This window comes from Galeopterus variegatus, unplaced genomic scaffold (assembly GCF_000696425.1).
Source record: "Galeopterus variegatus unplaced genomic scaffold, G_variegatus-3.0.2 Scaffold1282, whole genome shotgun sequence".
In the NCBI taxonomy this organism is placed as follows: Eukaryota; Metazoa; Chordata; class Mammalia; order Dermoptera; family Cynocephalidae; genus Galeopterus; species Galeopterus variegatus.
Genome location: NW_007727393.1, coordinates 13,703 through 24,270, shown reverse-complemented (window position 1 = coordinate 24,270; position 10,568 = coordinate 13,703).

Genomic DNA, 10,568 nt, shown 5'->3' with positions numbered 1-10,568 from the left:
TATTTTTAAATAACTTGCTTTTCCTGCTGTTTTCTTGGCTAATTTTAGGCAAATATTGATTGACTTTCCAGTCTGATGTCGTCACAGTATGACCTCTGCAGCCTGACTGCCTGGCATCCTGGTCCTTCCCCTTACTGGCCCTGTGACCAGGGGCAAGTGACCTAACCTCCTCTGCCTGAGTTTTCTCATTTGTAAAATGAGAGTAGTAAGAATATTTAGGTTGCTGGTTTGTTATGAGGATTCAAGATGTAAAGTGCTTAGAATAAGGCACATCACCCAGTAAGTGGTCAAAATCATTTGTTCTTATGATTATAATTATCAAGGAAGATTTAACTTTTACTCACCCCCTCTTCCTTTCAACCTATATGTATCACTATTTTTCGTTAAGTAAATATTCAGTGTTATTTGTATTATGACTATATAAATGCTGTTTCCTGCCAAGCCAAGTTACGTATTTTGGTCACATTTCCTCTTGTACAACTCTTTGTTCTTCCTGGAGTTACTACTTGCTTTGATTTTTTCATTTGCTTAGTTTCCTCTTAATCCATCCTTAATTTTCTTAGTTCTCTGACACCCTCCATTTCTCCATAGTCATGTTATGCACAGCAGATCATTTATTGGTTCCATTTTCCTTCCTGAAACTTTTCCAGTTCTTCTTTACAACACCCCCCTCACTGCCCTTTAAGTTGGAGACAATTTAAAAAATAGAATCTCAAGTATAATCTGTGAGATAAGCACTTGTGAGCACCCACTGTGTGCCAGGAGCTGTGCTGCGCACTGAGCATGACAGTAACCAGACAGGTGATGTCCCTGCCCACATGGGTCTCTAAGAGGGATAAAAACTGAAGCTGTGGCCCTGACCCCTAGGCCTCCTCCTTTACCTGGGAACCTCTCAGCACCTCTGGGAATCCCAGGCCCTCAAGGAACCCAGATTTAGTCATATGTAAAATGGAGATCATTTAGTCATTCTGCAATCACTCCCTAACCATGTGTCCTGGGTGCTGGGTACATAGCAGTGATTTCTCCTTCTCTTGAGGGGCTCACAGAAGGCTGTGGGAGAGAGAGAAATCTGTGGATGGCAGGGGAGCAGAGGAAGGTGGGGAATGGGCTTCTCAGAGGAGGTACCATTGGAGGAGGAGGGTCCTGATGGGTAAGGGTAGTAAACAGCCATCACCATGTTCCAGGGGTTGTGCTGAGAACTTCCATCAAACCCTCCAAAGACTCTGTGAGGTAGGTAGTATTTTCATCCCGATTTCATAGATGGGGAAACTGAGGCCAAGAGAGTCCAAGTGACTAACCCATGGGCACTCAGCAAGGAAGCTGCCCAGACAGTATTTGAACTCATGCAGTTGGGTTCCAAAGCCCAGATCTTAACCACACACTGCACTGCTTCTTACAGGCAGGCTCCTGGCTCCTGTCCCCACCCCCTCCTGTGGCTGTGTAGTCATCTCCTGTCCATCTGCTCATTGGTGTTGACCTCTGGCTCATTCTGTGCCCTTTGCTTTATTTGTCTGCTTTATTCATCAACAAATTTCTTCTGGGTGTCTTCTCCATGCCCAGCACTGTGCTGGGCACTGCCAGGGACACAGAGCTTGGGCATTGTTGACCCATCTATTCCCAGATTCGTGGTTACATTGATGTGTGAGCAGCCAGGAGAGTGGCCTGAATCAAGGCGCGTGTGTGTATGTGGCCTGCAAGGGGCATGTAAGTGTCTGTGTAGGTGCTGACAAATATTCTATGCAAGGTCATTTGTGTACATTTGTGCACTCATGTATGTGTGTTGTCTGCAAAGTGTGTCCACCAGGTATGTGTGTCGGCTAGGCTTTGCTGCATAACAAACCACCCTAAACCCAGTTGTCTAAAACAACAATTTATTAGCCCATGTGAGTTGGCAATCTGGCCTGGGATCAGCTCGGTAGTTCCGCTCTTACCTAGGCCCATTCATGCAATTGCTGTCTGCTGAGACTGGGTGGTCTTAGATGGCCCCACTCATATGCCTAGTTGTTGGCAGGCTGTTTGCTGGGATGCCTCAGTTCACCTCCATGAGGCTAGCTTGGGCTTATTCACATGGTGATCTCAGGGTCCCATGTTCAGAAAGAGAGGATAAGCTCTGATGCCCAGTGCTTTTTGAACCTCTGCTTGTATTATGATTTCTAATGTCCCAATGGCCAAAGTAATATGGCCAAGTCAGATTCAGTGGGTGAAGAAATAGACTCCATCTCTTAGTCACATTGCATAAGGGCATGAGTACAGGCATGGAGGAACTATTGCAGTTGATTTTCAAACAACTCACCTATGTGTGCCAGGTAAAGAATTGGGGGAATGTTCCCAGCTTGGAATAAGAAAAACCTGGATTCCAGTCTTGACTGTAGCATACTTGGAGTCTGACTTTAGTCAAGTCGCCTCACTCTCTGAGCTTCAGTAAACTGGATAAAATTAAATGAAATGAGATGATCTTTATAATGTACTTATAGTATTCATTTGTTCATTAATGTGACACATATTTATTGAGGGCCTACTATGTGCCAAGCACTGGCACACCCTGAGGATATTGCAGTGAACAAAATGGACTACAATACTTGCCCTTGGGAAGCTCACAGTGTAGGTTGTAGACAGTTTGATTGGTCATCCTGATAACTTTATGACCACTAGGATTAGATCCCATAAGGAGGGATTGTTGACCTGGCCAGGGAGATCTGGAAAGCCTGAGATATTTGAGCTGAGATGTGGAGGATAGGTAGGAGTTAACCAAGGGAAGAAGGGATAGGAGTGGAAAAGAATTCTAGATTGAAGGCACATGCAAAGGCCCTGTGGTGGGAAGAGTAGATTCTAGGAACAGCGAGATGGTGGGTGGGCCGGACCTGGAGCACTAGGACCAGATGGTGTGGGGCTGTGGGACTCTTTGAACAACATACGCACTTATCTTGCCAGGCAGCCTAAAATAAAAATCAGTGGCCTAACTGTAACTGTGCTCTACAAGGCCCTCATGATCTGGACCCCTGTGGGAAGATCTCCAATCTTCCCTTTACCTGGTCTGCTGCAGCCACACTGCCTTCTTGCTATTCCAGGAACACACCAGACACATTCTTACTTCCGGGCCTTTGCACTCGCCGTTTCCTTTGCCAGTATCAGTCCTACCCCAGATATCCACATGACTCATCCTCTCACTTCATCTGGGTCTCTGCCCACATGTCACCTCCTCAGAGAGGTCTTCCCTGACCACCCTCCACCACCTCCATCCCGCCACCTGAACCATCAATGTCGGACAGTCTTTGTTCCCTACTCTGGTTTATTTTTCTTCCTAGCACACATCCTGTTTTGGCTTATGTTAAACAGAGGCCACATTATGTATTTCTTGTCTCTATCTCTCAGTAGAATGCAGCTCCAGCAGGCAGGAAATTTGCTTGGCTCTTGGCTGGGTCCTCAGCCTCTGGGAACAGTAGGTGTTCCATATACATCTGTTGGATGAAGCAATGAGTGAAAACGACTGGGTGAATGGCATGCTGGAAAGAGCTGGCCCCTGGAAATTAGGAGGCCTGGGCTCAAGTTGTAGCTGGGTGGCCCAGATAAATTGTTCTCCTTTCTGTTCCTTGGTTTCCCCAGTTGAGCTCTGAGGCATTTGTGGTTTCCAGGGAGGTTCTAGGCTGGGAAAGGCGGCTCCCAGGCTGTGGAGGGGATCGGGTCTATGGAGAAGGAGGAGATCTAGGGTGTCTCCCTGGCTTTCTGGGGCTTGAAAGTAGCCTAGCCCAGACCCTAGCTTGGCCCCCTCCCCTCACTGTGGTGTCCAGCTGGAGCCAGCCAGACTGGCGCTGGGCTGGGATCAAGGCCACCTGACAGCTGGGCCACACAGTCCTGGGAGGTTCTTAAGGGCAAACTGGGCCTGTTGGATACCTCTGACCTCCCTTTCCACCTATCCCTCCTCCCTTCGTGTCCACTGGTGGGATAAATCCCTTAATCCTCTATAGGCTGGCAGCCTTTGCAGCTTGCAAAGCATATTCTTGGTCTGTGTCTAATTTCACCCCTGCATGGTAGCTACTTTACTAGTAGGGACACTGAGGCTCAGAGGACAGCTGCCTCACTGAGGTTACATTGCTAGGACATGGTGCAGTCATGATTTGAGCTCAGATCTGGCCCTGCCCTGCCCAGCCCTGCCTCTGTGTGTGTGCGTGTGTGATGTGTGTGTGTCACTACTGAACAGTGCCCTCTCTTCACCGCTGGTGCTCTGGGTCTCTGATAGGGTGTGGTGGTTAGGAGCACCCGGAACCTGTGATCTGGATTCAAATCCCCCCTTTGCTATTTCTGAACTGGGTGGACTATTGGGCCACCCTTCAACTTCAGTGTCTGCCAGTAGGACAATCTCTTCATCCTGCACACTATCAAGACTAAATTGTATGCATTGTACAAGTTCTTAAATTTTTATTTGTTGCCAGTATTTAAACATTTAAGCCATTGGTAGAATAACATATATAAACCAACTAATGAACATCTATTGATCCCCAAGCACCTACTGTGTGTCAAGTGCTCCAGAGGAGCTTGTTCCTGGGAGTGGGTACCATCCCATCTCCTCTAGCACAGTCTTGGAAACCACATGCGCAGGGTCACACAGCTGGGGAGGGAAGAGGCCCCAAGGCCAGTGGCATTTGTTGTGTTCCCAGACAGATATGTCATTCTCTGTCTGGGTCTCGGTGCTCCCCTTGGCAAACTGGGGGTGGGATGGTGGTGAATGGAGAGGCCGTGCCCCAGCTCACTGGCACTCCCAGGAACGAGGGCTCATTGGGGCAAAGCTTCTGAGTTCCCCTGAGAAGTGAGGCCTCAAAAAATGTTTAGTATGTGTTACTCTCTTGCTTCTTAAATGTGGGAGAGTAACTATCTACATGTAAAAATACCCCCATACCAAGTGTGATTACACTGTTGTTTGTAGTAATGAACAACAGGAAATGTACATCAATGAGAAATTGTCAAATAAACTTAGATCTGTCACGCAATGGAATCCTATTCAGCCATCAAAAAGATGCCCTGCATGCACTTGATGAGGAATCACAAGATCCATGGACCAGTGGGCATAGCAAGGTGTGGAACAACACATACAGTGTGCTACTGTTTGTGGGAACCGGGACACATGTCCCTATGCTCTTGTACTGGCAAGAGATCTCCCCGGAGGATTGTGCAGGGAACCCTACACATCGGCTGCCCCTGGGAAGGGAAACTGGCTGTATGGGGTTCTGGGTGGGAGAGATATTCGCTTTTTACCTTTTGTACCTTTTGAATTTTGAGTCATATGAATTCATTATCCATACAGAAAAAATAACAATAAATTTAAAGCAAAGTGAGAGAATGTAGACAAGAAACCTGAAACAGACAGGCAGAAAAACATCAGGCCTACAGGCCCAGCTGGCCACTGCCCCCAGGGCAACCTCAGGCCACATTCTGGGCTCTGTCCAGCTTGGCTTTGTGGCCCCACCCTTTGCAGTAATATTTTGGTTTCCACACGTACGGCACCCACAGGAAGCCCCAGCCAATGGGCTTCAGGTTCTGAGCTGGGCCACCTGCCAAGGTTGGTGGTGGGCATGACACAGCCCCGGGGACGGCGTCGTCTAAATGCCTGAGTGATGACGCAGCCCCAGACAGAAAGCTGACACTTCCCATAGTCTCACAGGCCCTCCCATCTCGTGTTTGTTTTGCAACCTCCAAGTGGGTATAGGGACATTTCAAAACAGCCATCCCCACCGATGAACTCTGAACCTGAAGGGGCTAAATCTGTTCATTCATTCATTCATTAATTCATCAAATATTCACTGAGCACCTACTATGTGCCGGAAACTCTTCTAGGCGCTGAAGGTACAGCAGAGAACAAAACAAATAAGAATGTCTGCACTTGCAGAGCTGATGTTCCAGTGCAGGCACAGACGGTACATGTCAGGGTGAGAACGCTATGGAGAGCCACAAAGCAGTGAAGGCAGGTGGGGGGACTATAAGTTCTTTTTTTTAAATTATTGAGGTATGATTATATGTACAGTAAAATTGACCCATTTTAGGTATATAGTTCGATGAGTTTTGACAGTTGTGTATATCTGTGTATTCACAACTACAGACAAGTGAGAGAATATATCCACCATCCCATAAAGTTCCTTCGTGTCCCTTTGCAATCAGTCTGTGACTCCCACCCCACTCTCCACCTAAGAAACTGCTAATCATTTCCTTTCACTGTAGATTAGCTTTGTCTTTTCTAGAGTTCATATAAATGGAATCCAGCTTCTTTCACTCAGCATAATGCAGTTGAGATTCATTCATGTCGTTGTACGTATCTGTGGTTTGTTTCTTTTTACTGCTGAGTAGTATTCCATGGTATGGATGTACCGTATTTTGTTCATTCATTCAACCTGTTGATGGCCATCTGGGTTGTTTCCACTTTTTGACTATTACAAATAAAGCTGCTATGAGCATTTGTGTACGATCTTCGTGCAAATGTATATTTTCATTTCTCTTGGGTAAACACTGAGGAGTGGAATTGCTGGGCCTAGGGTAAGTTTATCTTTAACTTTATTAGAAGCAGGGATTGTGCTTTCAGATAGGGTGGTCAGGGCAGACTTCATTGACTAGGGGAAATTTCAGTAGAGGCCAGAAGTAGGCAAGGGATATCTTTGGGGAAAAATGTTCTAGCAGAAGGAACTGAGACAGGTGCACCTGGTGTCTTTGAGGAACAGTATGGAGGATAGTGTGGAGGGGGTGGAGTGAGCGAGGGGGGTGGGGGGGAGGTGGTCTCAGTGAGTAACGGGGCTATATGCTGGAGGTTCATATACATCATGGTAAGGACATTGGCTTTCACTCTGAGAACCCATGTGAGGGTTCTTAGCAGGGTGGGACAAGATCAGGTATATTTTAACACCATCCCCACCCCTACCCTTGGCTACCAAGTGGAGAATGGGCTGCAGGGCAACAGGGGTGGAGGCTACTGCAATAGTCCTGGTGCGAGATTAAGAGCTGGACTGGGGCAGAGACAGTGGAGGGTAGGGGGTGTCAGATTCCATATCTACCCTGAAGATGGAGCCAACAGGGGGTTGTACTGGATATGAGATGTGAGGGAAATAGGGGCATGAAGGATGGCTAGGATCTGAGGTGGCCTCTAGGGGCTGAGAGTGACATCCAGCCCCTAGCCAGCAAGGAAATGTACATCTCAGACTGGCAACTACAAGGAACGGAACTTTGCTAATAACCTGAATGAGCTTAGAAGTGTATCCTGAGCCTCCACAAAGGAACACAGCTCAGCTAACACCTTGATTTCAGCTGATGAGACCCTGAGCAGGGAACCCAGTTATACCATGCCAGGACTTCTGACCTGCAGAAACTCTAAAATGACAAATGGGTGTTGCTGTAAGTCACTAAGTTTGTGATAATTTGTTATACAGCAATAGGTGACTAATACAGGCATCCTAGAATCCTATAGTGTTAGACTTAAAAGGGTCCTTAGCCACCATTGAGTCCAACCCCCTCATGTATGGATGGGGAAACTGAGGCCCAGAGAGCAGACAGGACTTGAAGCCTGGTTCCTGCAGGGAGGTGACATCAGACCGAAGTTGCCCCAGCCCTAGAGGCCCTGCCAGTCCTAGCCTCTCATCTGTGAGGCTGCAGTACCTGCCCTTCTGCCATCCCTCCTCTGTCAGGGCACTGGCCTCCCAGAGAGCCAACTTCTGGCCACCCACTGAGTACCTTCAACTCCGTGGGCAGCGAGCCTGGGCAGGCTCCCTGCTGGGCCAGGCCAAGTGGCCAGGAGGGAGGCAGAGCTCTCGCCCCCACGGCAGAGCATGGGCCAAGGGTATAAAATGCGGCTATTAGTAATATTTACCATTACACGAGAGACGCAGGTCAAATACCTAGCAGAGCGCCTCAAAAAATGTGAGCTAGTTGTGTTATCACTATCATCACCAATCCTAGTGTGTGAGTTTGGTCGTGCCTGCTGAAGGGGCAACAGGGCAGAGCCTCCGGAGTGAGAGAAGTTTGGTTTCCTCAGAGATAAATGTTTGTGGGCTGTGTTGTGCTGGGGCATTTCTGGGAAAACAGAACTAGTTCATTTCTCTCCAACCCTCTGGCCCTGTGTCCATTGAAAGCCAGGCCCTGAGTATCATGGTGCTTTTTAACTGTAAACCCACAGGCAGGTTTGGGGAAATGAAGATATGCATTTATTTCTGTCCCCAGTTCTGGGAAGTACCTCATTTTTCCCTCTAGAGGGATGGCGATAGCTTGTGCACATGCCTGGAGATAGGAATATGTGTCATGTACAGATAGGGAAACTGGGGTGGATCTCACCGCGATGTCCCCACTGGCCATGTTTGTATTACACACACTATCCTCAGATCATAGCTGATTCACTGGTGTTAGCAGACACCTGACTGCAGGCTGAGCACTCGAGAGTCTCTCTTGGGAATATGAAACTTGAATTGAGGGCACGCAGACAGAGGGTGGTTAGAGATGCGTCATCCATGGCCAGTACTCTAGGGAACAAAGCCACAGGCTCTGTCACTGAGCTCCCCTGAGATGCCCTTTCCTGTCCATCCCTGAATGCTGGGGGTTTCCTCTTCCTCTATCCTGGGTATCACTTCTCATAAATCCACCACTGAGCCCCTGGGCTAGTCACTTTCTGGTGTTTGCCAACCAACTCCCCTTGGCCAACATGGTAATTGGGGAGACAGAGCATTGTTGGGGGGTGAGGGCAGACTGTGAGTTGGAGCAGTGGCCCTCAGTTCCATGCAGGCAGCTGTGGGATGATTCTGTGCAGAAAGAGCACTGGACTCGGACTCTGATTCTTCATGACTTACTGCTGTGTGACCCTGGGCAAGTCACTAATCCTTTCTGTGTGGGATAAAACCAGGGGGGACCTCGGTAAGCAGATGGAAAAACTGAAGACCAGAGAGAGGAGGGGCTTTACCACTGTAATCGGCTTTGGGTGATGAGAAAAGGGCGGAGGTGGTTTTGATATGTAAAGATGAATTCCTGCTAAGTGAAGGCCAGGTGATGCAGAGGTGGAGGGTGGAAAGAAATTTCACCATGGGTGAAATGAGCCAAATGGTGGGAGAGCAAAGTCATGAGCACACAGGGCTGGGTGGAAGGGTGTGACACCCAAGCAAAATGGCATCACAGTTGAGTGTCCCACATTACATTGCTAGTGGCAATTAAGGTTCAGCAGAGCAACATTGTCCATATCACTAAATTAATGTTGTTACATTGATGATGTGGTAGCATAGCTTAATGGTTAGGGCCATAGGCTTAAAAGTCATGATTTCTGATTTCAGATCCATCTTCCTCTCTGCCTAATCCTCAGATTATGGGCAAATCACTCAACCTCTCTGAGCCTCAGTTTTCTCATCTCTAAAATGGAGTTATCCTAGCACCTGAGAGACTGCTAATGTCTATGCAATTCCCTTCTCTACTTTTTCCTTGTTGACCAAACCCTGATTGTATTCCTGGTGGCCATGTATCCAGCTAAAGAACTATACTTTCAGCTTCTCTTGCAGCTACTGGTGTCCAATGAGTGAAAACTATTAGGTGAGAGTTCTAGGAAGTATCCTTAGGGGAGGCTGATGCAGCTGGGAGGAAAGCCCATTTGCCTTTCTTTCTCCTTCTTCCTAGGTGGGACTCAGGCATTATGGCTGGAGCCCCAGCAGCCATTGTGGATCAAGAAGTGACCTTGAGGATGAAGCTACATGGTAAGCAAAATGAAGCTAGAAGGAACCTGGGACATCAATGACACTGTGAAGACTGGACCGGCCCCTGATTGACTCTTCCCAGACTTCTTTTAAAAATAAACCTTTTATTTTAGGACAGTTTTAGATTTAAGAATTATTGCAAAGATAGCACAGAGAATGCCTATATACCCCATACCCAGTTTCCCTTGTTATTATCTTATATTGGTATGGTACATATGTCACAATTAGTGAACCAATACTGCTTGTTATATCATTATTAACTACAAAGTCCATACTTCATTCAAATTTCCTCAGTTTTTCCCTAATGTTCCTTTTCTATTCCAGGATCCCATGTAGGACACTAAACTACATTGAATAGTTTTGTCTCCTCAGGCTCCTCTTGGTTGTGACAATTTCTTAAACTTTCTTTCTTTTTTTTTTTTTCTTTTTGCAATTGGCCAGTTTGGGGATCCAAACCCTTGACCTTGGTGTTATAACACTGTTCTCCAACCAACTGAGCTAATGGGCCAGCCCTTTTCCTTGTTTTTAATGAATGTGCCAGTTTTGAGGACTACTGGTCAGGTATTTTGTAAAGTGTCCCTCAATTAAGATTTTTCTGATGATTTTCTTATGATTAGATTGTGGTGATGTGTTTTGGGAGAAGACACAGGGGTAAAGTGCTATTCTCATTACATCATATCAGGGGTACAGACTATCAATATGACGTATCACTGTGCACATTAACCTTGATCGCTGGCAAACTTCTCCACTGTAAAGTTACTCTTTTTCTTCCTTTCCATACTGTATGCTTTGGAAGAAAGTCACTATGTGTAGCCCACTTAAGGAGTGGGGAGTGTGTTCCACCTCCATAAGGGTGGAGTATCTACA